Source organism: Petromyzon marinus, chromosome 55, assembly GCF_048934315.1.
Source record: "Petromyzon marinus isolate PM22_M1 ecotype Great Lakes invasive population chromosome 55, UKy_Petmar_22M1.pri1.0, whole genome shotgun sequence".
NCBI lineage: Eukaryota > Metazoa > Chordata > Hyperoartia > Petromyzontiformes > Petromyzontidae > Petromyzon > Petromyzon marinus.
Window position 1 is genome coordinate 9,880,932 of NC_133721.1, and position 26,981 is coordinate 9,907,912.

The 26,981-nt window shown below is 50.3% G+C and overlaps 1 long non-coding RNA gene across 2 annotated transcripts; it reads right to left on the reverse strand.

Annotated features, from left to right (window-relative positions):
* Nucleotides 1-2,766: 2,766 nt before the first annotated feature.
* LOC142905621 (uncharacterized) lies at nucleotides 2,767-23,462 on the reverse strand. 2 transcript variants are annotated; one of them, XR_012929646.1, is made up of 4 exons: nucleotides 23,180-23,462; nucleotides 12,411-12,497; nucleotides 5,855-5,959; nucleotides 2,767-4,929 (listed from the first exon to the last, which is right to left on the reverse strand). It is a non-coding gene; the product is annotated as an uncharacterized LOC142905621 (long non-coding RNA). The 2 variants fall into 2 exon arrangements; XR_012929647.1 differs by having other exon boundaries at nucleotides 5,855-5,962.
* Between the last annotated feature and the right edge of the window lie 3,519 nt (nucleotides 23,463-26,981).

Consider the following 26,981-nt stretch of genomic DNA (forward strand, 5'->3'; position numbering starts at 1 on the left):
ACGAGACCGCACGCTCACAGAGAGACCCACAGTCTTACAAATATATATAGACTTACACGGAGACCCATAGACTCACACAGAGACCCGTAGAATTACATAGAGACCCACAGACTTACACATGGATTTATAGACTTACACGGAGACCCATAGACTCACACAGAGACCCGTAGAATTACATAGAGACCCACAGACTTACACATAGATTTATATACTTACATGGAGACCCATAGACTCACACAGAAACCCATACAATAATATAGAGACCCATAGATGTACGCGGAGACCCAGAGACTTACAAAGAGACCCATAGACTCACAAAGAGACTCATCGACTCACAGAGAGACCCCACAGACTCAGATAGAGACCCATAGACTCACACCGAGACCCATAGACTGACATAGAGACCCATAAACTCACATAGAGACCTATGGACTTTCATAGAGACCCACACAGAGACCCACAGACTCACACAGAGATCCATTGACTCACATAGAGATACAGACTCACGCAGATAAAAAGATCCTCCGTATAGCCTGTGCTGTGAGCGACCACCTTTAGAGGCAGGCATAGCACCACACGCGCCTGACCGCCTTCGAAGGCCGAGTCGACCTAGGGGAGGCCCCACACACACAGACACACACACAGACACACACAGCACACACACAGACACACACAGCACACACACACACACAGACACACACAGACACACACACAGACACACACACAGCACACACACAGCACACACACAGCACAGACACACACAGACACACACACAGCACACACACAGCACACACAGACACACACAGACACACACACACAGACACACACAGCACAGGCACACACAGCACACACACAGCACATACAGCACAGACACACACAGACATACACAGCACATACAGCACAGACACACACAGACACACACAGCACACACACAGACACACACAGCACACACAGCCACACACACAGCACACACAGCCACACACAGACACACACAGACACATACACACACAGCACACACACACAGACACACAGACACACACAGCCACACAGACACACACATACACACACAGAACACACACAGCACACACACAGACGCACACAGACACACACACATAGCACACACATAGCACACACAGGCACACACACACATAGCACACACATAGCACACACACACACACACAGCACACACACACAGTACACACACAGCACACACACAGCACACACAGACAAATACATAGACACACACACAGCACACACAGGCACACACACACATAGCACACACATAGCACACACACACACAGCACACACACACAGTACACACACAGCACATACACAGACATGCACACAGCACACAACACACGGACACGCACACAGCACACACACAGACACGCACACATCACACACAGCACACAGACACACACACACAGACACACACACACAGACACACACAGTACACACAGACACACACAGACACACACACAGCACAGACACACATGCAGCGCACACACAGCACACACACAGACACACACAGCACAGACACAGACACACACACATAGCACACACACAGACACACACACAGACACACACATCACACACAAACGGGCGCGTGTCACAATCCACGTGGAACACACACACACCGTCACCCTCGCCGCACGCGGGGTCCCGCGCGAGCTGCATTACCCACGCGAGTCTGCAGATGTCTACGCAGGCATTGTGGAAGCGCGAACCCGACGCGCCCGTCCATGTAGAACCGAGTGCGTGAGCCTTCAAAGGGCAGAGATTTTTATTATTATTATTATATATTTGCGCGTGCGTATGGAATAGGCGACGTTTCGGGCAATGCTCCTCCGCGTGTATGTTGCCGTGAAGGAAGGTTCACCGCGCGAAACGTCGTCCGGGAGGCCCTTTTTTTTTTGCTTTCTTTTAACTCGCGGGGTTCCTCCCGAGTTCCTCCCGACAGCTAAAGGGGCCGTCCATAAATGACGTCACGCGATTTTGGAAGATTTTTGACCCCCCCCTCCCCCCCATCGTCACGCGGCCTCACAAAAAGTCAGACGACCCCCCACTCAAATATGACGTCACAAAGCTCTGCTCCCCCCCCCCCCCAAATAAAACATGCTTCAAATCGCTTTAAACTATTGTCATTGTAGTGCGTAGTTAATGTGGCGCTGCGCTCTGATGTTGTAGGAGAAAACATTTATTTAAAAGTTTATTTAATTAAGTAGAACGTCTTCTTTGGTTCTTTCGGTAAAGTCACGTAGAATGAGAATAAAATAATAAATTGATAAAATAAAATAACGCTATAATATTCTCAATTTATTATTTTATTCTCATTCTACATGGTGACTTTACCGAAGGAAACCAAAGCAGATGAATCCTTGCAGTCACGAAAGCTTTAAATCGAAATTTAAGTAGAACGTGTCGTCTGTATTTATTTAAAGTTGCGCATTTTGATGTGACGTCACATTTCTCAACCTCACCCCCCCTCTCTCTCGTCACACATCGTCACAAGTGTCTGACCCCCCCCCTCCCCCCCCCCGTGTACCCCGCGTCGGCTGTAGGGGGCACGTGCTGTTAGCGAGTAGCGGCAACTTCTTGAGAGGTCGGCACGGCACTCGATGGGGTTGGCGTGGTCGATCACCACGCCCCGGGTCGGCTTTGATTTCTCTTTCGTTCTCTCGAATGTGACGACGTTTGACGCGCCGTAGCAGCTACGCATTTTGAGGCTGAGTCGACCTAGAGGAGCCCCCCCCCCCCCCCCCCGGGACCGCTTCGGATAATCCGTGGCTTGCGTTGGCGGCTCGCGGTGAGCGGGGATTGAACCCCGCGTCGTTCGCGCGGTTTCGGAGTTCGGCACGCTAACCGCTGCGCCACCACTCCCGATCAGACAGGCACGGACGCGAACATTCGCCGATTTGAAAAAAAAATAAAAAAAAAAAACCCGTCATGATATCTAAAAAAAAAATTCCCGTAACATTTCAATTATATATATTTTAAAACATTAACGATATTTCTAGGAAATGATGAAATAATAATAATAATATCGCTTTCGTGGAAATACCTAAGCACGTGGCACTTTGGAGGGAAACATTATTCTGCCAATGGGATAGCAACAAGAAACAAAGTTGGCGTCGCGATAAAATTAATAGTGGCCACTTAATTTAATTGGAGAATGTATTTTGAAACGAAAAGAGCACGCAAAAAAATTGATTAATAGATTTGAAAAAATAAAAAGAAACCACACACACGAAAGTTCAACGTATTCCAAACTCGAAGTCGACGCATCGGTCAAGATGATAACCAAGTTGGGACAGTCGTACAAGGGCACAAACGAGGATTTGAAAATAGAATTGTAAGCAACTAATCCCGCCGTGTGACTCGCGCGATGGTAAACAAAGCGGTGAATTTTCGCAGAGATCACTGGCTGGAATTCTATCTCGCGGCGCTGTAGTTTGGAACGATGGGGTCACGTTTCTTAAATTTCCCATCATCATCATCACCACCACCGCCACCCATCACCACCATCACCACCACCATCACCACTACCACCATCGCCACCATCGCCATCATCACCACCACCGCCACCATCACTGCCACCATCACCACCATTACCACCGCGACCATCACCAAAGACAAAGGTCTCCCGTATAGCCTTAACAGACTGTAGGGGCAAGTGCTGTTAGCTAATACCTATGAAGGCCGGAATGGTACACGAGGGGGTGGGTGGCCAGCACCACGCCTGATCGCCTTTGTCTCCCCAGTGGCGATGTTTACACATCACACCAGGTATTCATTTGAGGCTGAGTCGACCTGGGGAGGCCCAGGACCGGTTCAAGATAATCGTCACCGGTGGTGGCCGTGAGCGGCAATCAAACCCGGGTCGCCGGGTTTGTAGCGCAGCGTGCTAACCGCTACACTATCGCTCCCACCACCACCATCACCAACCACCACCAGCCACCACCACCACCGCAGCACGTGACGAATGATGGTGAATACCCCACCTCCATTCAACTTGGTGATTTCAGTTTTCAATAATCATGGCATTAGCGGTGAGGATGGTGGTGGTAGTGGTGATGACAATGGTGATAGTGATGATGATTATGGTGGTGGTGGTGGTGGTGATGATGGTGGTGGTGGTGATGATCGTGGTGGTGGTTGTGATCATTATGGTTGTTGTGGTGGTGGTAGTGGAACTGACGATGACAGTCTTGATCGTGGTAGTGATGATAATCATGATGACAGTTGTTTCTGATTATACTCATGATTCTGTTTGTTGTGGTGGGGTGATGATACTAACGGGCCTCCCCTAGGTCGACTCGGCTTCAAATGAGTACCCGGTCTGGTGTGTAAACATCGTCACTGGGGAGGCAAAGGCGGCCGGGCGTGGTGTTGGCCACCCACCCCCTCGTGTGACTGGGCAGGCCTTCATAGCTGCTACTCGCTAGCAGCACTTGCCCCAACAGTCTGTTAAGGCTACACGGGGGAGGGGTCATGATGATGATGATGGTGGTGGTAGTGGTCCTGATTACAAGGACGATGACAACAACAATCATGATGACCGTACTCCTGGGTACGACACCTACTTAACGTAAGAAAAACAACCGTAAAACAGCCCGCGGTAAAAAAAAAATATTCATATTTTTTTCATTCTAAAATCCGTCGATTTTGAGTCGACGGATCTGATCATCGGCATGCGATTCCAATGAGCTGCGCGTTGCTGCGATAATGCAATGCGGGGCGGTACCTCACCCCCCCCACTCCTCACCAACCCCCATCTCTCTCTATCTGTCTCGGGGGAGTTGTTTTTGTGATTTGAACTTAGGAAAATGAAACTGGCCACGGAGGGGCGAGTCTCCCTCCTTAGTCACGCGAAGCACGTGCAGTCTCGCCCCCAGTCTCAGCGCTGCTGAGCTGCCCAGGAAGGGCTTTCTGCGAAGTGAAACAACCACGACAAAAAAGAAATTAAAGAGCTTCTTAGCTCATATTCTTATTATTGGTTCTTTCGGTAAAGTCACGTTGAAGGGAAACAATAAAATAATAAAATGTATATAAAACAATAAAATTCTCACGACGTTTCGACTGCAACACAAGCAGTCATCATCAGGTGTGAAAACCAACGGCAAGAACATTTGAAAGAAGTGGCGGTTTGTATTTATTTATTTTTAAACGTCAGCACCACGGATAGCGATTTGACAGTTTGTTTAGATGGACGAGTCCATCTATGTTCGGAAAAGAGGAGGGGGTAGACGAAAAATTAATGTATGCTGTCTGAAAGCCACTGTAAGCTTGAACAATCAATTAAGACCCGAAATGGTTTATCAAATCTTTCCAATGATTGCTAGGCCAGAATCCATCTTCTCGGTTGAAATTGTCTCTGTGCCTGTATATGTGGATAGCCTCATGAACGAATCTCTCATGGTAGCCAGATGGCTTACAAAGAACCTCCGTCTTGGAAAAGTCAATGGCATGTGAGCCTACTGAATTAGAACAATGATCTGCTACGGCCGAGGTGTTGGTCCTACCGTGTTTCAGGTCTGCTTTGTGTTCACGAATGCGGTCCGAGACATGTCGTTTGGTTTCTCCAATGTAACTACTACCACAGAGGCAACTTAGTTTGTAGACACCAGGGTACTGTATGTCCGGAATCACATCTTTTACAGACGGAACCAGATCACGGATTTTGTGTAATGTGTTGAAACGGATCTGGATCTTGTGTTTATTCAATTGGATTTATCCGGTAACGAATAAAAAAATGTTACGATTAATATTCTGATTCTACGTCCGCCACGTGACGACTATCCGAAACGGTGCTGGGCCTCCCCCCCTCTAGGTCGACTCAGCCTCAAATGAATACCTGGTGCGGTGTATGTAGTAAACATCGCCACTTAGGGAGACAAAGGCGGCCGGGCGTGGTGCTGGCCACCCACCCCCTCATGTGACGTGCCGGCCTTCATAGGTGCTACTTGAGAGACATCCACATAAAGACACACATAGAGAGAGAGACACACACAGAGAGAGACACACACAGAGAGACACAAAGAGAGAAGAGATACACACAGAGACAGAGAGATACACAGAGAGACAAATAAACAGAGAGACACAAACAGAGAGAGACACGTACACAGAAATATCATAGCCAGTTAGTCTGTTAAAAAACGAGAGCTCCCGCCATAGAGGGAAAGGGGCAATGGTAGCCGTGTTAGTGAGACACATAGCCCGTTAATGTAAAGACATTCAACCTGGTGATGTACTCAGAGAGGTTAAGGTTATGCGGGGGATCTTCGTCTTTGTCTTGTAGGCGCTCGCTCATCACACTTGCCCCCAAAAATCTATTAAGGCTATATAGGGGAGCTTTGTCTTTCTCTTGTAGGTACCTCGCTAACAGCACTTGCCCCAACAGTCTGTGAAGGCTACACGGGGGAGGGTGGGGTCTTTGTTTTTGCCTTAGTCGCTGCGTGCAGTTGCGGAGCGGTGGCGCAGCAGTTAGCACTGCGCGTTACGAAGCTGGCGGAACCCGAGTTCGATTCCCCCTCTCACGGCCACCGCAACCCTGGACGAAAATCTGAACCGATACCGGGGGCACTTTCACTGGTCGACCCACCCGGAGAAAGACCCGCGCCACGCGCGAGGGAGCAACGCTCCATCCCCGTACAGATGGACACACATGGAGATTCGTCCATACTTTGCTGTACCGCATTCTCCTAGCGCCTCTGTCTCCCCCCCCCTCTGTCTGTTTTTCTCTCCATCACGTCCGCCACGCACGAGCAGGCACATCGTGCTTTTGCGTGCAAAAAGATGCAGCGCCTCTCGCAGATGGACTCTCCCCCTCTAAGTTTTCCTTCCACCGGCGAACCCCGACAAGATTCCCAGTTTGCGAACCCCAGATGGACAAACGTCCACGTCTGAGAGCGAGATCGCCAAGGCCGTCGCGGATTTCTCCTCGCAACTCTTCGCCGTCAAAACCATACACGACGAGGCTGTCCGGGAGCTACTGAACGGGGGGCCCCCCTACCTCAGGAGCCCCCGAGCGGGATCGTCTGGACAGCCCCGTCACCCTGCGGCAGGAGCTCCACACCGCCGCGAAAGGGCTCACAGCTGGTAAAGCCCCGGGGATTGACGGCCTGCCGGTTGAGTTTTACGCGGCCTTCTGGGGTGAGCTTGGCCCTCCACTACTACAATTGTTGATGGAGAGGCCTGCAGAAAGGGGAAACTCCCCACAGAGCTGCAGGAGAGCCGTGGTCTCCCTGATACCCAAGAAGGGGGACCTGCACCTCGTCGAGAACTGGCGACCCGTGTCCCTCTTTGTGCGCCGACTACAAAATCTTCTCCAGGGTGCTGGCAAACCGTCTCAAGACAGCGCTGGGTCAGCTGATCCTGCCGGAACAGTCGTATTGCATCCCCGGACGGTGCATATACGACAACATCGGTACGGCCAGAGACGTAATCTCCCTTGCAGAGCCGCGCAACATGGACACTGGGCCTCGTCTTCTTAGATCAGGAGAAGCCCTTTGACAGGGTGAGCCACGAGTACCTGGACAAACTCCTAACGTCGCTCGGCTTCGGCCCGGCCTTCATCTCGCACGTGAGGCTCCTGTACACGGGGGTCACATCCAGCCTCTTGAAGATAAACCAGCGGCTCGGCGTCCCCTTTCCCTGTGACGAGGGGGGGTCAGACAGGGATGCCCCCTTCTCAGGGCTGCTGTACCACCCTGTCCATTGAGCCACTGCTACGCCACCTCAGACGAAATCTGTCTGGCCTCAAGGTCCCGGAACCTGAGAACGCGGTCGTCAGGCTCTCGGCTTACGCTGACGACGACGTCGTGACGCGTCGCGTTCAACGAGAGCACGTGACGTCTCCGCGCTCTGCAAGGCGGTTGCAGCGTACGAGAGGGGGGCCTCCTCCGCCAGGGTCAACTGGGCCAAGCGCGAGGCCCCCCTCTGTGTGTTTGTGGCTCTGTGCTCCTCCCAGGAGGAGTCAGTTGGCGGGGCGATGGAGCCAAGTACCTGGGGAGTTTACCTGAGGCTGCGCTCTACACGTGGCTGTGTCAAGGCGCTGCATTCCCGGGACCTGGCCGTACATACCGGACACAAAACGGAGAGACCATTTCTCGCCAACTCATTGCGGCCGCCCCTCAGTGGAAACAGACGTACAAAGTCTCTCCCGTAGCCAAACGCTGCGGTGACCTCCAGTGGAGGTTGGCACACTGCACGTTGCCATCGGCCATGTGGCTCAGCCGAATCTCACCGGGGGTAACAGACTTGGTGCATTGCCTGCGGTGCCAGGGAGGATCTGCCCCAACGGTACTGACGCTGCCAGCGGCTCAAACCAATGTTCCGCCTTTTGGGGGACATCTTCAGGAAACTGGGGGTGCCATTCTACAACAGCAGCTTCGTATATGGGGGGTGGTGCCTTGCCTGGCTAACAAGCGCCATGACCTCGCCATCTTCGCCTGTGCTCAGGCGAAGTTGGCGGTGTACAGAACGAGTAAAAAGACGCTGCAAGGTGACACTGACGGCTGCTCTGTGCTGCTTCCAGTGTTCAGGGGCCTGCTCAAGGCGCGGCTCCGGCTGGAGCAACAAGCATACCACACACATGCCGGTGATGTGCACGTCTTCTTCGAACGCTGGGGGGCCGGACAAGCCCCTCTCTGTACCACCAGCGTGGACGGCACCCCACGTGTTCACCTTCTGAAGCGCTCGCTCGTCACCGTGGCGTGCGCGATGACCACCACCACCACCACGTGACTTTTCTTTCGTGTTGTGCGCGGCGCATTTAGCGCCACAGCGCGTGGATTTATAGCGTTTGTTTTATTTGTGTTGCTGGTGACTTTGTGTGTTTCGTATCGGAATCGCCTCCAGTGCTGTTGCTGCTGGCGATAATTAAAGTTGTTTAAAAGTCAAAAAGTCTCTCTCCATCTCCCCGTCTCTATTCATCTCTCTCTGTCTCCATCTCTGTCTCTCCCCCACCTCCACCTCTCTCTCCACTGTCGGAGCGGGGTCACTCTGCGCCCTCCTCTCTCTGTCTCTCTTCGGGGGGCTGATGCGGGCGACGTGGCTGATGCGGGCGACGTGGCTGATGCGGGCGACGTGGCTGATGCGGGCGACGTGGCTGATGCGAGCGACGTGGCTGATGCGGGTCACGTGGCTGATGCGAGCGACGTGGCTGATGCGAGCGATGTGGCTGATGCGGGTCACGTGGCTGATGCGGGCGACGTGGCTGATGCGAGCGATGTGGCTGATGCGGGCGACGTGGCTGATGCGGGCGACGTGGCTGATGCGGGTCACGTGGCTGATGCGAGCGACGTGGCTGATGCGAGCGATGTGGCTGATGCGGGTCACGTGGCTGATGCGGGCGACGTGGCTGATGCGAGCGATGTGGCTGATGCGGGCGACGTGGCTGATGCGGGCGACGTGGCTGATGCGGGTCACGTGGCTGATGCGAGCGACGTGGCTGATGCGAGCGACGTGGCTAATGCGGGTCACGTGGCTGATGCGGGCGACGTGGCTGATGCGAGCGACGTGGCTGATGCGGGTCACGTGGCTGATGCGGGTGACGTGGCTGGTGCGGGTCACGTGGTTGATGCGGGTCACGTGGCTGATGCGAGCGACGTGGCTGATGCGGGTCACGTGGCTGACGCGGGCGACGTGGCCGATGTGGGTCACGTGGTTCCAATCAACGTGGATGGCGCTCGAGGAGAAGGAGGAGGCTTGGAGGAGCGGGCGGTTTAGATAATCTGCGCTCCACGTAATTGGGCCTCTTGTGAGCCGGGAGATGGAGCGGGGAGAGAGTCGAATCACGTGGTGTGAGTGTGTGTGTATTGTGTGTGGTGGTGTGTTTGATGGTGTGTGTGTGTGTGGTGGTGTGTTTGATGGTGTGTGTGGTGGTGTGTGTGTGGTGTGTTTGATGGTGTGTGGTGTGTTTGATGGCGTGTGTGTATTGCGTGTGTGGTGATGTGTTTGATGGTGTGTGTGGTGGTGTGCATTATGTGTGTGGTGGTGTGTTTGATGGTGTGTGTGTGTATTGTGTGTATTGTGTGTGGTGTGTTTGATGGTGTGTGTGTTTGGTGTAAGTGTGCCGTGGGGTGAGTGTGCCGTGGGGTGAGCGTCTGTGTGCGTGGTGAGCGTGTGTGGTGGTGCTCGTGGTATGCGTATTGTTTGTGTGCTGTGCGAGTGTGTTTATGGTGTGTGTAGTATGAGGGTGTGGTAGTGTGAGGGTGTGGTAGTGTGGGGAGCGGTAGTGTAGTGGCTAGCGCGCTGCGCTACGAACCTGACGAACCAGGTTCACGGCCAACACCAGCGAGGATTATCTGTACCGGTCCTGAGGGTTCCTCTAGGTCGACTCAGCCTCACACGAGTACCTGTTGCGGTGTGTAAACATCGTCAATGGGGAGACAAAGGCGGCCGGGCGTGGTTCTGGCCACCCACTCCCTCATGCGCCGTGCTGGCCTTCATTGGCGCTCGCTAACAGCACTTGCTCCAGCAGTCTGTTAAGGCTGTACGGGGGACCTTTGCCTTTTTGTAGCGGCTATGAAAGCCAAATATAATAACTCGATGTGTCCTGACTTTTGGGCCACCCTGTATATTATTCAAGCTTTCCCTTTAGAATACATGGTTGTCACTCTGGACCACCCGGATATACATCACAAGTCAGCGCTCGTTCTGCTATAATAATAATAATAAATCTTACCATCATACAACTGGGCTGTAGTTTCCTGCAATAAAGTTCGAACATGGTTCGAGGTCTGGCTGCACATCAATCGGTGCTCACACTCGAACACAGTACGCCACGGTGGCTAGGAGATGTTAACTCCCTCGCCAGGTACACAGGAGGTCGTGGGTTCGATCCCGACCCTGACGCCTGTTGCTGCTGTATATTTGGGGTTCGCGTGTCTCTCTCTCTCTCACTCCGTGGTGAGATGTTAACTACCTCGCCTGGTGCACAGGAGGTCGTGGGTTCGATCCCGACCTTGACGCCTGCTGCTGCTGTATATTTGGGGTTCGCGTGTCTCTCACTCTCACTCCGTGGTGAGATGTTAACTACCTCGCCTGGTACACAGGAGGTCGTGGGTTCGATCCCGACCCTGACGCCTGCTGCTGCTGCTGTATATTTGGAGTTTGCGGTGTCTCTCTCTCACTCACTCCGTGGTGAGATGTTAACTACCTCGCCCGGTACACAGGAGGTCGTGGGTTCGATCCCGACCCTGACGCCTGCTGCTGCTGCTGTATATTTGGGGTTCGCGTGTCTCTCTCTCTCACTCCGTGGTGAGATGTTAACTAGCTCGCCTGGTACACAGGAGGTCGTGGGTTCGATCTCGACCCTGACGCCTGCTGCTGCTGTATATTTGCAGTTCGCGTGTCTCTCTCACTCCGTGGTGAGATGTTAACTACCTCGCCTGGTACACAGGAGGTCGTGGGTTCGATCCCGACCCTGACGCCTGCTGCTGCTGCTGTATATTTGGGGTTCGCGTGTCTCTCTCTCTCACTCCGTGGTGAGATGTTAACTAGCTCGCCAGGTACACAGGAGGTCGTGGGTTCGATCTCGACCCTGACGCCTGCTGCTGCTGTATATTTGCAGTTCGCGTGTCTCTCTCACTCCGTGGTGAGATGTTAACTACCTCGCCTGGTACACAGGAGGTCGTGGGTTCGATCCCGACCCTGACGCCTGCTGCTGCTGTATATTTGGGGTTCGCGTGTCTCTCTCACTCTCACTCCGTGGTGCGATGTTAACTACCTCGCCCGGTACACAGGAGGTCGTGGGTTCGATCCCGACCCTGACGCCTGCTGCTGCTGTATATTTGCAGTTCGCGTGTCTCTCTCTCTCACTCCGTGGTGAGATGTTAACTACCTCGCCAGGTACACAGGAGGTCGTGGGTTCGATCCCGACCCTGACGCCTGCTGCTGCTGTATATTTGGGGTTGGCGTGTTCTCCCCGTGGTTTGCTTCTCCAGTATATCTCTCCACATTATAATCAACACGCGTTGAGAGCCGTGGTTCTTAACCTTTGCTGCAGCCTTTTGATTCTCAATCGTAAATTTGTTTGTTACAACGTTAACAAATGCAGAAGGGGGTTTGGCTAAGCAAAACAAGTTGTTACTTCAGGTTCCCGTAATTAATTTGTGTTTCGATGATTTACAATCTACAACAACAGATCCGGCCATGTCTCGCTACGCCCAGCGTGATTGGTATCACCCCCCAGGTTCGGAAGAAGAACCACTGGTCTCGACTATGTGTCTCCTGCTGTACATTTCCACGCGATGATGATGATGATGAGCCCACTTCGTTGAGCTATCATTTGCTATAGCCGGGGTCGCTTCTGAAACAAGAGCTAAGTAGCTCAGTGGGGGCCTTACCTGGTAGAATAAAACAAAATACTTGAGCTTTTATTGACTTATTTTTAGTGATTCGCTCACCTTTTCACTGTACTTTGCACTCCTGTCGGGTTTGCTGTTGTTGTATTCTTTGTTGTTGTGACTTTCTGAGCCACCTCTACCGGATATCTGTGAAAAAAAAATAAGCTTCATCGCTCATCGCATTTCTCCGGGATAAAACATCATAATCGTTATTCTCATTATCATTCGTGAACGGCCAGATGTTATCGGCAAGGAATCTCTCCCCTCTCTCCGTGTTTTACATCATTCGGTGATTGTGACTACGGAGTTAAAATAACAATCGGAACACGTTCGTCAATAGCTACAACACCACCACCGCTTGCGTGGCCTTACAATATATAATAGACGACGTTTCGGGCAAGGGCCTTTCTTAATGGGCCACTGAGGAAGGGCCATTGCAGAGGTGTGTGGTGGTGGTGATAGTTGTGATGGTGGTGATGGTAATGGTGGTGATGGTAATGGTGGTGGTGCTCGCTAACAGCACTTGCCCTAACAGTCTGTCAAAGGCTATACGGGGGATCTTTGTCTTTGGTGGTGATGGTGGTGATGTTGATGATGATATGATCATGAAGATGATGATGATAGCAGTGGTTTAGTGGTGGTGATAATTGTGGTCGTAGTAGTAATAATTATGACGGTTTTAGCGTTGATCGTAGTTGTACCGACAACGATTCATTCCACGTTCCTATGGCACGGTCCAGTCTCTCCGACTTGAATCACATCCCAAGTTTAAACAGAAGCTCTGGGTGTGCATTTAGCGCCGTGAGTGAGCTGCAGAGTGCACCCTGGCAGCGAAATTTGTCACATTTTCAGATGAATATTTCATTTCTCTGCTGGATGGTGTTGAGAAGTGTCACAACACTGAAGGCTGTGAGGTCTATTTGATGGATAATTGCATGTGTGCGTGTGTGTATGTACGCGTGTGTGTGTTTGGATGGCTCTGTGCGTGTGTTTCCCTGTGTGTGTGTGTGCTCGCGTGTGTGTGTATTCGCGCGCGCGCGTGTGTGTTTCGATCTCTGAGCGTGAGTTTGTGTGCGTGAGTTTGTGTGTGTGTGTGTGCTTGCGTGGTGCTGGCCACCCACCCCCTCGTGTGCCGTGCCGGCCTTTATAGGTGCTCGCTAACACTACAGTCTGTTCAGACTACACGGGGGGATCTTTGTCATACGCTGTAGCGCTTAGCGCGCCGCGCTACGAAACCCAAGGAGCCGAGTTCGATTCCAGATCAGTGACGAATTTGTCTGAACCGGGCATTGACCTCCTGTACGTCGACTCAGCCCATCACATGAGTCGCTGGTGCGCTGTGCAGTCAACATCGTCACTGGGGAGACAAAGGCGGCAGGGCGTGGTGCTGGCCAACCACCCCCATAGGCGCTCGCTAACTCGGGTTACCGAGTTTTGTAGCGCAGCGCGCTAACCACTGCGCCACCGCTCCCCACACGCAAAGAGACACGCACGCACGCACACACACAAAGGTCCCCCACATAGCCTCGCCCGACTATTGTGGCAAGTGCTGTTAGCGAGCACCTATGAAGGCCGGCACGGCACACGAGGTGGTGGGTGGACAGCACCACGCCCGACTGCCTTTGTATCCCCAGTGGCGATGTTTACACACCGTACCAGGTACTCGTTTGAGGCTGAGTCGACCTAGGGGAGGCCCAGGACCGGTTCAGATAATAGCCACTGGTCTTGGCCGTGAGCGAGAATCGAACTTTGGTCGCCAGGTTCGTAACGCAGTGCGCTAACCGCTACACTACCGCTCCACACACGCACACGCAGACACACACACACACTGACACATACACAAAGATCCCCCATATAGCCTTAACAGACTGTAGGGGCAAGTGCTGTTAGCGAGCACCTATGAAGGCCGGAACGGTACACGAGGGGGTGGGTGGCCAGCACCACGCCCGACCGCCTAGTGGCGATGTTTACACATCGCACCAGGTACTCATTTGAGGCTGAGTTGACCTAGGGGAGGCCCGGTTCAGATAATCGTCACTGGTGTTGGCCGTGAGCGGGAATCGAACCCAGGTCGCCAGGTTCATAGCGCAGCGTAGCGCTAACCGCTACACTATCACTCCCCACACTGACACACACTGACACACACTGACACACACACTGACACACACACTGTCACACACACACACTGACACACACACACGCACACACACACAGAGACACACACACACAGACACACACACACAAACACACACAGACACACACACAGACACACACAGATACACACACACGCAGATACACACACACACGCAGACACACTCACAAGCACACACGCAGACACACACACGCAGACACACACACGCAGACACACACACACGCACACACAAACACGCAGACACACACACGCATACACACACAGACACACACACGCACACACACACGGACACACACACATACACACGCAGACACACACGCGCGCGCGCGAACCATCCCCAGTGTAAAGAAAATTAATTTCCTCCCATTGAATAGAAACTCTCTTTTCCCTGTCTCCAAGACAACACATCTCCCATAACCACCACCACCACCACCTCCACTGTCATCATCATCATCAGCACCGCACTCATCATCATCATCAGCACCGCACTCATCATTATTACCATCAGCAACAGCACCACCATTATCATCATCAGCAACACCTCCAATGTCATCATCATCAGCAGCACCACTATCACTGTCATCATCATCAGCAGCGCCACTTTCATCATCAGCAGCACCACCTCCACTGTCATCATCATCAGCAGCACCACTATCACTGTCATCATCAGCAGCGCCACTTTCATCATCAGCAGCACCACCTCCAGTGTCATCATCATCAGCAGCACCACTATCACTGTCATCATCATCAGCAGCGCCACTTTCATCATCAGCAGCGCCACCTCCACTGTCATCATCATCAGCAGCACCACTATCACTGTCATCATCATCATCATCAGCGCCACTTTCATCATCAGCAGCGCCACCTCCACTGTCATCATCATCATCATCAGCAGCACCACCTCCACTGTCATCATCAGCAGCAAGACCACTTTTATCATCAGCAGCACCACCTCCACTGTCATCATCATTATCATCAGCAGCAGCACCACCTCCACTGTCATCATCATCAGCAGCACCACCTCCACTGTCATCATCATCATCGGCAGCAGCACCACTTTCATCATCAGCAGCACCACTATCACTGTCATCATCAGCAGCAGCACCACCTCCACTGTCATGATCATCATCAGCAGCACCTCCACTGTTATCATCAATCCAACTTTTACCATGACCATCACACCATCACTGTCTTCATCATGACCATCACTACCATCATCATCCAACTTTTACCATCACCATCATCATCACCATCACTGTCTTCATCATTACCATCACTACCATCATCATCCAACTTTTACCATCACCATCATCACTGTCTTCATCATTACCATCACTACCATCATCATCATCATCCAACTTTTACCATCACCATCATCATCACCATCACTGTCTTCATTATGACCATCACTACCATCATCATCCAACTTTTACCATCACCTTCATCACTGTCTTCATCATGACCATCACTACCATCATCATCCAACTTTTACCATCATCATCATCACTGTCTTCATCATGACCATCACTACCATCATCATCCAACTTTTACCATCACCATCACCATCACTGTCTTCATCATTACCATCACTAGCATCATCATCCAACTTTTACCATCACCATCATCATCACTGTCTTCATCATTACCATCACTACCATCATCATCCAACTTTTACCATCATCATTACCATCATTGTCTTCATCATTACCATCACTACCATCGTCATCCAACTTTTACCATCACCATCATCATTACCATCACTGTCTTCATCATGACCATCACTACCATCATCATCCAACTTTTACCATCACCATCACCATCACTGTCTTCATCATTACCATCACTAGCATCATCATCCAACTTTTACCATCACCATCATCATCACTGTCTTCATCATTACCATCACTACCATCATCATCCAACTTTTACCATCATCATTACCATCATTGTCTTCATCATTACCATCACTACCATCGTCATCCAACTTTTACCATCACCATCATCATTACCATCACTGTCTTCATCATGACCATCACTACCATCATCATCCAACTTTTACCATCACCATCACCATCACTGTCTTCATCATTACCATCACTAGCATCATCATCCAACTTTTACCATCACCATCATCATCACTGTCTTCATCATTACCATCACTACCATCATCATCCAACTTTTACCATCATCATTACCATCATTGTCTTCATCATTACCATCACTACCATCGTCATCCAACTTTTACCATCACCATCATCATTACCATCACTGTCTTCATCATGACCATCACTACCATCATCATCCAACTTTTACCATCACCATCACCATCACTGTCTTCATCATTACCATCACTAGCATCATCATCCAACTTTTACCATCACCATCATCATCACTGTCTTCATCATTACCATCACTACCATCATCATCCAACTTTTACCATCATCATTACCATCATTGTCTTCATCATTACCATCACTACCATCGTCATCCAACTTTTACCATCACCATCATCATTACCATCACTGTCTTCATCATGACCATCACTACCATCATCATCCAACTTTTACCATCACCATCACCATCACTGTCTTCATCATTACCATCACTAGCATAATCATCCAACTTTTACCATCACCATTACCATCACTGTCTTCATCATTACCATCACTACCATCGTCATCCAACTTTTACCATCATCATTACCATCACTGTCTTCATCATTACCATCACTACCATCATCATCCAACTTTTACCATCACCACCATCATTACCATCACTGTCTTCATCATTACCATGACTGCCACCCCCCACTCCAATTAGACCCCCACCCGCTCCCCCGCTCCCCCCACTACCCCTCCCCCCCCCAGGCTGTGTTAGTGCTCCTCATTTGCATAGCGGCTGCCGCTGGCTGTAATTGCATTAGCGAGGACCCTCACTACAATGTTCCGGCCCCTGTATTAACCTCTCATTACGTTGCCGGGGCAACCACGGGGGGGAGGGGGAGGGGGGGTTGGGTGGGGGCTGGGGGTGAACACCTGCAAGACAAGAGCCCCGTGCAGGGAGAGGGGTTCAGGGGGGTGGGGGGGGAGGGATTCGGGGGGGGGGGGAGAGGGGTTCGGGGGGGGGGGGGAGAGGGATTCAGGGGGGGGAGAGGGGTTCAGGGGGGGGGGGATTCAGAGGGGAGGGGGAGGGGGGGAGGGATTCAGAGGGGGGGGGGAGAGATTCAGGGGGGGGGAGAGGGGTTCAGGGGGGGGGGATTCAGAGGGGGGGGGAGGGATTCAGAGGGGGGGGGGAGAGAGATTCAGGGGGGGGGGGAGAGGGGAGAGGGGGGGGTAGAGGGAGTCAGAGGGGGGGGGGGAGGGATTCAGGGGGGGGGGAGGGATTCAGGGGGGGGGGAGGGATTCGGAGGGGGGGATTCAGAGGGGGGGGGGAGGGACTTTAGTGGTGGTAGCGAGAGGCATTTAAACTACGACTGAAACGATGTGAGTGTAAAGTGTGTGAAGCTACTATAAATATAAATAACTGGACTCTGTGTGTTTTTTTGTTAAAACCGGGTGAGGCCCCGCTGTAGCTACGTAGCTCGTTGTCAGAAGCGACCTTGGTCATCACGAGTGATAGCTGCTCATCATCATCATCACGTGGACACTCACAGCAGCGGCCACATTCTCTAAACGATGTTGATTCCGAATGCGCTGAAGAGACACCGGAAGACCCAGAGGGAAATCCACGCGACGATTGAGAGAGAGGCGTGCGAACTAGACAGCAGGGTCTGGATCGAACCCACGACCTCCTGTGTACCAGGCGAGGTAGTCAACATCTCCTGTGTACCAGGCGAGGTAGTCAACATCTCCCGTATACCAGGCGAGGTAGTTAACATCTCCTGTGTACCAGGCGAGGGAGTTAACATCTCCTGTGTACCAGGCGAGGTAGTTAACATCTCCTGTACACCAGGCGAGGGAGTTAACATCTCCTGTGTACCAGGCGAGGTAGTTAACATCTCCTGTACACCAGGCGAGGTAGTTAACATCTCCTGTATACCAGGCGAGGTAGTTAACATCTTCTGTACACCAGGCGAGGTAGTTAGCATCTCCTGTGTACCAGGTGAGGTAGTCAACATCTCCTGTTTACTCGGCGAAGGAGTTAACATCTCCTGTACACCAGGCGAGGTAGTTAACATCTCCTGTACACCAGGCGAGGTAGTTAACATCTCCTGTATACCAGGCGAGGTAGTTAACATCTCCTTTATACCAGGCGAGGGAGTTAACATCTAATGTGTACCAGGCGAGGTAGTTAACATCTGAATACCAGGCGAGGTAGTTAACATCTCCTGTATACCAGGCGAGGTAGTTAACATCTCCTGTACACCAGGCGAGGTAGTTAACATCTCCTGTATACCAGGCGAGGTAGTTAACATCTCCTGTACACCAGGCTAGGGAGTTAACATCTCCTGTATACTAGGCGAGGTAGTTAACATCTCCTGTGTACCAGGCGAGGGAGTTAACATCTAATGTGTACCAGGCGAGGGATTTAACATCTCCTGTGTACCAGGCGAGGTAGTTAACATCTCCTGTGTACCAGGCGAGGTAGTTAACATCTCCTGTGCACCAGGCGAGGTAGTTAACATCTCCTGTACACCAGGCGAGGTAGTTAACATCTCCTGTCTACCAGGCGAGGTAGTTAACATCTCCTGTATACCAGGCGAGGTAGTTAACATCTCCTGTGTACCAGGCGAGGAAGTTAACATCTCCTGTATACCAGGCGAGGTAGTTAACATCTCCTGTATACCAGGCGAGGTAGTTAACATCTCCTGTATACCAGGCGAGGTAGTTAACATCTCCTGTCACCAGGCGAGGTAGTTAACATCTCCTGTATATCAGGCGAGGTAGTTAACATCTCCTGTCTACCAGGCGAGGTAGTTAACATCTCCTGTATACCAGGTGAGGTAGTTAACGTCTCCTGCGTACCAGGCGAGGAAGTTAACATCTCCTGTATACCAGGCGAGGTAGTTAACATCTCCTGTATACCAGGCGAGGTAGTTAACATCTCCTGTATACTAGGCGAGGTAATTAACATCTCCTGTACATCAGGCGAGGTAGTTAACATCTCCTGTGTACCAGGCGAGGTAGTTAACATCTCCTGTGTACCAGGCGAGGTAGTTAACATCTCCTGTGTACCAGGCGAGGTAGTTAACATCTCCTGTTTACTAGGCGAGGGAGTTAACATCTCCTGTTTACTAGGCGAGGGAGTTGACATCTCCTGTTTACTAGGCGAGGTTGTTAACATCTCCTACTTACCAGGCGAGGTAGTCAACATCTACTGTGTACTAGGCGAGGGAGTTGCCATCTCCTGTTTACTAGGCGAGGGAGTTAACATCTCCTGTTTACTAGGCGAGGGAGTTAACATCTCCTGTATACCAGGCGAGGTAGTTAACATCTCCTGTATACCTGGCGAGGGAGTTAACATCTCCTGTACACCAGGCGAGGTAGTTAACATCTCCTGTCGACCAGGCGAGGTAGTTAACATCTCCTGTATACCGGGCGAGGTAGTTAACATCTCCTGTGTACCAGGCGAGGAAGTTAACATCTCCTGTATACCAGGCGAGGTAGTTAACATCTCTTGTATACCAGGCGAGGTAGTTAACATCTCCTGTTTACTAGGCGAGGTAGTTAACATCTCCTGTGTACCAGGCGAGGTAGTTAACATCTCCTGTATATCAGGCGAGGTAGTTAACATCTCCTGTATATCAGGCGAGGTAGTTAACATCTCCTGTGTACCAGGCGAGGTAGTTAACATCTCCTGTGTACCAGGCGAGGTAGTTAACATCTCCTGTGTACCAGGCAAGGTAGTTAACATCTCCTGTGTACCAGGTGAGGTAGTTAACATCTCCTGTGTACCAGGCGAGAGAGTTAACATCTCCTGTTTACCAGGCGAGGGAGTTAACATCTCCTGTTTACTAGGCGAGGGAGTTGACATCTCCTGTTTACTAGGCGAGGGAGTTAACATCTCCTGTGTACCAGGCGAGGTTGTTAACATCTCCTACTAACCAAGCGAGGTAGTCAACATCTACTGTGTACAAGGCGAGGGAGTTGACATCTCCTGTTTACTAGGCGAGGGAGTTAACATTTCCTGTTTATTAGGCGAGGGAGTTGACATATCCTGTATACCTGGCGAGGGAGTTAACATCTCCTGTTTACTAGGCGAGGGAGTTAACATCTCCTAGCCACCGGGAGGGACTCAGGGGGAGATGCCCGATGCCTCGAGGTGGCGGCGTCTCTCAGTCGAGTCCTCAACGGCGACAGAGTGTCTAGAAGTGACTGCTAGGCACCCACAGAGTGTCTAGAAGTGACTACGAGACACCCAGAGTGTCTAGAAGTGGCTGCCAGACACCCACAGCGTGTCTAGAAGTGACTTGCAGGCACCCACAGAGTGTCTAGAAGTGACTACGAGACACCCAGAGTGTCTAGAAGTGACTGCCAGATACCCACAGCGTGTCTAGACATGACTAGGAGACACCCACAGCGTGTTTAGATGTGACTACCAGATACCCACAGAGTGCCTAGCTGGCCTTGACAAGGTCTTTTAAGAGCTGTCTGAGAAACAGAAACTCAGACCCAGAACTCAGTGTCTCTAACACGACCATTATGGACTCCACACTTTTTTGTTAGTTTCACATGCGCAAGTTATCGCAGAGTTTAGATATTATTCAGTACTGTATATGTTTTGTCTCACTCCCTGTATTGTCGCCGAATGAGATATAGTAATTGATTTGGGGGCACGCGGTTGGATTTGAAGGAACCGCGTCACAGGGATGTGGCGAGGAGGTGATGTTGGTGGATGGGGGGGCATGCAATAAAATAATTATTCCGCATAACATCTAAAGGGCCCAGACCACTCAGCCCTAAACAACAGTTGCGTTTCATCGACTCGCCACGACTTTCCGGGATCAGGAAATGTGACGAGTGGGGGCTGATGGCTATAAAATGTATAATTGCTCGAGTTATAATCGTCAGATCACGCACGGAGTTTGAAGATAGATTATAGATATAATGAACACAAAAATGTGGGCTCGCAAATGTTTCCGTCACTCAGTGGCCTAATGAATGAACGATGTCTGCGTAGTGGGTAGGTGATGTTGAGACGATTCAGGCTGCGTGGTGATGATGATGTGACCTATATTTATCATCGTCATGATCATCATCATTGTCGTCACCATCATCGTTGTTATCACCATCGCGGTCATAAACCTGAATATCATCATCGTAGTCGCAATAAATATTGAGATCAATATCATCAACATGACCATCATCAACAGCATCGTCATTGTAAACACAATCAATATCAATATTATAAACATCATCATCACAGTCGTCATAAATATTAACATCATCATTATCATCATCATCACAATTGTCGTCATGATCGAACATCAACATCATCATCATCTTTGGGTCCTTCGAAAAAGTCACGTAGATAGGTTTAAAAAAAAGATAACAAAACAAAAGCGACGACGTTTCGATCGCAACACAAGCGGTCATCATCAGGTGGAGAGAAAAAACAGAGATGGAAAAAAGAGAGCTCTTTTTTTCTCTACACCTGATGACGACCGCTTATGTTGCGATCGAAACGTCGTCGTAGTTTGTAGTAATGTTTGTGAACATTTCTGACTTTGCCGAAAGACCCAAATAATGTGAATTCCTGCAGTCACGAAAGCTTTAAGTCAAGATCATCATCATCATCATCTTCACCTCCATCATCAGCATTATCAACATCATCAACATTACGATTATCAACATCACTACCATCATCAACAACATCACCATTATATTATTGGTTCTTTTGGTAAAGTCACTTAGAAGGGAAACAATAAAATAATAAAATATATATAAAACACAATAAAATTCTCACGACGTTTCGACTGCAGCACAAGCAATCATCATCAGGGGTGAAAACCACAGCAAGAATATTTGAAAAAAGTGGCGTTTTTTTTAAACGTTATCACCACGGAGAGCGATTTGGCAGTTATTCAGATGGACGAGTTCATCTATGTTCGGAAAAGAGGAGGGAGGAGACGAAAATAATGGATGCGGTCTGAAAGCCACCTTAAGCGTGAACAATCAATTAAGATCCGAAATGGTTGATCAAATCCTTCCAATGATTGCTAAGCCAGAATCCATCTTCTCGGTTGAAATTGTCTCTGTGTTTGTATGTGGATAGTCTCATGAACGAATCTATCATGGTAGCCAGATGGCTTGCAAAGAACCTCTGTCTTGGAGAAGTCAATGTCATGTGAGCCTACTGAATTATAACAATGATCTGCCACGGCCGAGGTGTTGGTCCTACCGTGTTTAAGGTCTGCTTTGTGTTCACGAATACGGTCCGAGACATGTCGTTTGGTTTCTCCAATGTAACTACTACTACAGAGGCAACTTAGTTTGTAGACACCAGGGTACTGTATATCCGGAATCACATCTTTTACAGACGGAACCAGATCACGGATTTTATGTAATGTGTTGAATCGGACCTGGATCTTGTTTTGAATTTTTATTATTTTATTGCTTCCCTTCTACGTGACTTTTTCCGAAAGAACCAAGAATATGAATCAAAACATCACCATTATTATCATCATCATCATCAACATCACCAACCATTATCAACATCACCATCATCACGGACTCACTCTCCGCTCCAGCAGCCAAGGTTTGTTTTGTTCGTCCAAGCCACGACCCGAGCCAGCTTCCACTCAGTGCGAGGTCGCTCCCTCTCCTCTGCTGATCCCACAGTCTGTACCTTCCCCCAGCCGTTCGTGCCGCCGACTCCCCTCCTCCGCGATCCCCTCCCAGACACTCTACCCACGACTGCCTGCCCCCAGCATATCGAGGTGCCTTCAGTTGGTTCCTCACAAAACAGAGACAGACGTCTCTTGTGTTCCCAGTATCCCATGGTTAGCAGCGCTCGGTGTGTCGGTGTGTCGGTGTGTCGATGTGTCGATGTGTCGGTGTGTCGATGTGTCGATCCCCCCCCCACCCTGTCCCTTTTTCCCAGCAGTATCTCGAGAAGCAGCGGCTTTCCGAGATTGTTGCACGCACAATGAATGTGAGCGTGTACGCATTATGTAGGTACACTCACGGGCCGACTTACGTCTCCCCCCCACTCCCCGTTTTAAGTCGTTCCGCAAATGCGTCGTCACCCGATTTGCGTCGCCTCCCCACACTTACGTCGCTGGTGATAGCATCGTGCATCCTGTTTCGTTATCCGTCGCCTCTCAGGCTTCGCCTCCACCACCACCGCCACCACCACCTACCCTGCAAACCGCTTCGATGTTACGTCGTTTCGATATACGCCGTCGCACCTTTCAGGAACGCACCCCCGACGTTAACCGGGGTGTGAGTGTACATATGCGCAGTGGTTAGCACACCGGGATTCGATTCCCGCTCACGGCCAACACCGGTGACGTTGAGTGTGTATGTGCGTGTGGGTTGTGTGTGTGTGGGTGAGAGTGACTGTGTATATGTGTGGGTGCATGTGTGTGTGTGAAGACGGTTGTGTGTATGTTTTTGCTGGGGTTTCTGTGTGTGTGTGTTTGTGGGTGAGCGTGTGTGTGTGTGTGGTTTGTCTTTGTGTGTGGGTGAGTGGGGAGTTGATTCGGTCAACTCAGCCTCAAATGAGCACCTGGTGTAGTGTGTAAACATCACCACTGGGGAGACAAAGGCGGCCGGGCGTGGTGCTGGACACCCAGACGCCCTCGTGTGCCGTGGCGGCCTTCATAGGTGCTCGCTAACAGCACTTGCCCCAAGCGGTCTGTGAAAGGCTACACGGTAAATCTTTGTCTCTGTCTTTGACTGGGACTCCGTCTCTCGGGCAGTCCCAATGTTACGTGAGAGATCCCTGCAGTTGTGGGTGTGGAATTGGTGGTTGTTAGGCGAATTAATTCCGTTGGCTTGCTTGAGTAATGACAATGTCCCTGCCCGTGCGAAGCTGGTTTAACCGGCTGTACGTGTGTGTGTACACTGCAACTAAACAGTTTTAAATTTTGATTGAAAGCTTTCGTGACTGCAGGGATTCATATTCTTGGTTCTTTCGGTAAAGTCACGTAGAAGGGAAACAATAAAATAATAAAAATATAAAACAATAAAATTATCACGACGTTTCGACTGCAACACAAGCAAATCATCATCAGATGATGATGATTGTTTCCCTTCTACGTGACTTTACCGAAAGAACCAAGAATATAAAAGTTTTAATTTTATTTTACCAGGTAAGGCCCTACTGAGCGAATTCGCTGTTTTTCATAAGCGACCTGCTCACAAATGATAGGTCAACGAAGTTGGCTTATCATCATCTTGGACATTTATGGTAGGCCAAATTCTCTAAACGCGTGATGTTGATGAGGACCCGGAGAAAAATCCACGCGAATACGGAGAGAGAGAGATACACACTCAAACTATAAATATACAGCAGGCGTCAGAGTCGGGATCGAACCCATGACCTCCCGTATACCAGGCGAGGTAGTTAACATCTCCTAGCCACTGTGATGATAATGAGAGAGACACACTCAAACTTCAAATATACAGCAGGCGTCAGGGTCTGGATGGAACCCACGAACTCCTGTGTACCAGGCGAGGTAGTTAACATCTCACCACCGCATCGCTGCGCTACAAAACAGGCAATCCCGAGTTCGATTCCCACTAACGGCCACCAACACCAGTGACGATTATCTGAACCAGTCCTGGGTCTCCCCTAGGTCGACTCAGCCTCTCGGGAGACAAAGGCGGTCGGGCGTGGTGCTGTCCACCCACCCCCTCGTGTGCCGGTTTGACCTTAATAGGTGCTCGCGAACAGCACTTGCCCCAAGAGTCTGTTAAGACTCCCCTAGGTCGACTCAGCCAGAAATGAGTACAAACTGGCTTGATGCAACGTGTACATATCGGCCTTGGGGGAGACAAAGGCGGCCAGGCTTTCTTAATACGTAGGTGCCCATTTACAGCATGGCACCTAACAAGCAATGAAAAATCAAAGTTTTTAGTTACACATCCCGTCGGCCAAACGGCGTTCTGGGAGTGCATACTTTCAGAAGAACTGGTTTGAACACAAACACAACTCTTGGGTAAGGTTTGGACCGCTCATCGTTTCATCAGCAGAGTCCAGGCTTTGCTTTAATCAATGCCCGTGAACCGCTGATCTTAGGGACAAAGAGTGGTTTTGACAACCAGTGTCTCATCAGCACGAGAGGCAGGCTTGTCTTAAACCAATTCAGGTGAACTGTCCCAGATGTTAATTGGGTACGGAGTGGTTTTGACATCCAGTGGGGTACTGTATCCGCCCAGGTTAGCCCTAGGATGCGCTGGAAGCATCTGACGCGCCAAGCTTCCACGATGGATGTCGATGTGGGGACACCTGTAGGGGGGGCGGGGGGGGAGTTCAGCTCTCTGAGCCGCAAAGCAGGGTGGAGGGCAAAGGCGGCGTTGTTGTTGTTGTTTTAAACTGCCACCATTGTTGTTGTTGTAAACTGCCACCATTGTTGTTGTAAACTGTCTCCGTTGTTGTTGTAAGCTGCCACCATTGTTGTTCTTGTAAACTGTCACCGTTGTTGTTGCAAGCTGCCAACATTGTTGTTGTTGTAAACTGTCTCCGTTGTTGTTGTAAACTGCCACCATTGTTGTTGTTGTAAACTGTCTCCGTTGTTTTTGTAAACTGTCACCGTTGTTGTTGTAAACTGTCTCCGTTGTTGTTGTAAACTGCCACCATTGTTGTTGTTGTAAACTGTCTCCGTTGTTGTTGTAAACTGTCTCCGTTGTTGTTGTAAACTGCCACCATTGTTGTTGTTTTGGCAAACTGCCACCATTGTCGTTGTTGTAAACTGTCACCATTGTTGTTGTAAGCTGCCACCATTGTTGTTGTAAGCTGCCACCATTGTTGTTGTTGTAAACTGTCACCGTTGTTGTTATAAGCTACCACCATTGTCGTTGTTGTACACTATCGCTGTTGTTGTAAACTGCCACCATTGTCGTTGTTGTAAACTGTCACCGTTGTTGTAAACTGTCACCGTTGTTGTAAACTGTCACCATTGTTGTTGTAAACTGTCTCCGTTGTTGTTGTAAGCGGCTACCATTGTTGTTGTAAACTGTCACCGTTGTTGTAAACTGCCACCATTGTTGTTGTTGTAAGCTGCCACCATTGTTGTTTTGGTAAACTACCACCATTGTCGTTGTTGTTTTGGTAAACTACCACCATTGTTGTTGTTTTGGTAAACTACCACCATTGTTGTTGTTGTTTTGGTAAACTACCACCATTGTTGTTGTTGTAAGCTGCCACCATTGTTGTTGTTGTAAACTGCCACCATTGTTGTTGTTGTTTTGGTAAACTACCACCATTGTCGTTGTTGTTTTGGTAAACTACCACCATTGTCGTTGTTGTTTTGGTAAACTACCACCATTGTCGTTGTTGTTTTGGTAAACTACCACCATTGTTGTTGTTGTAAA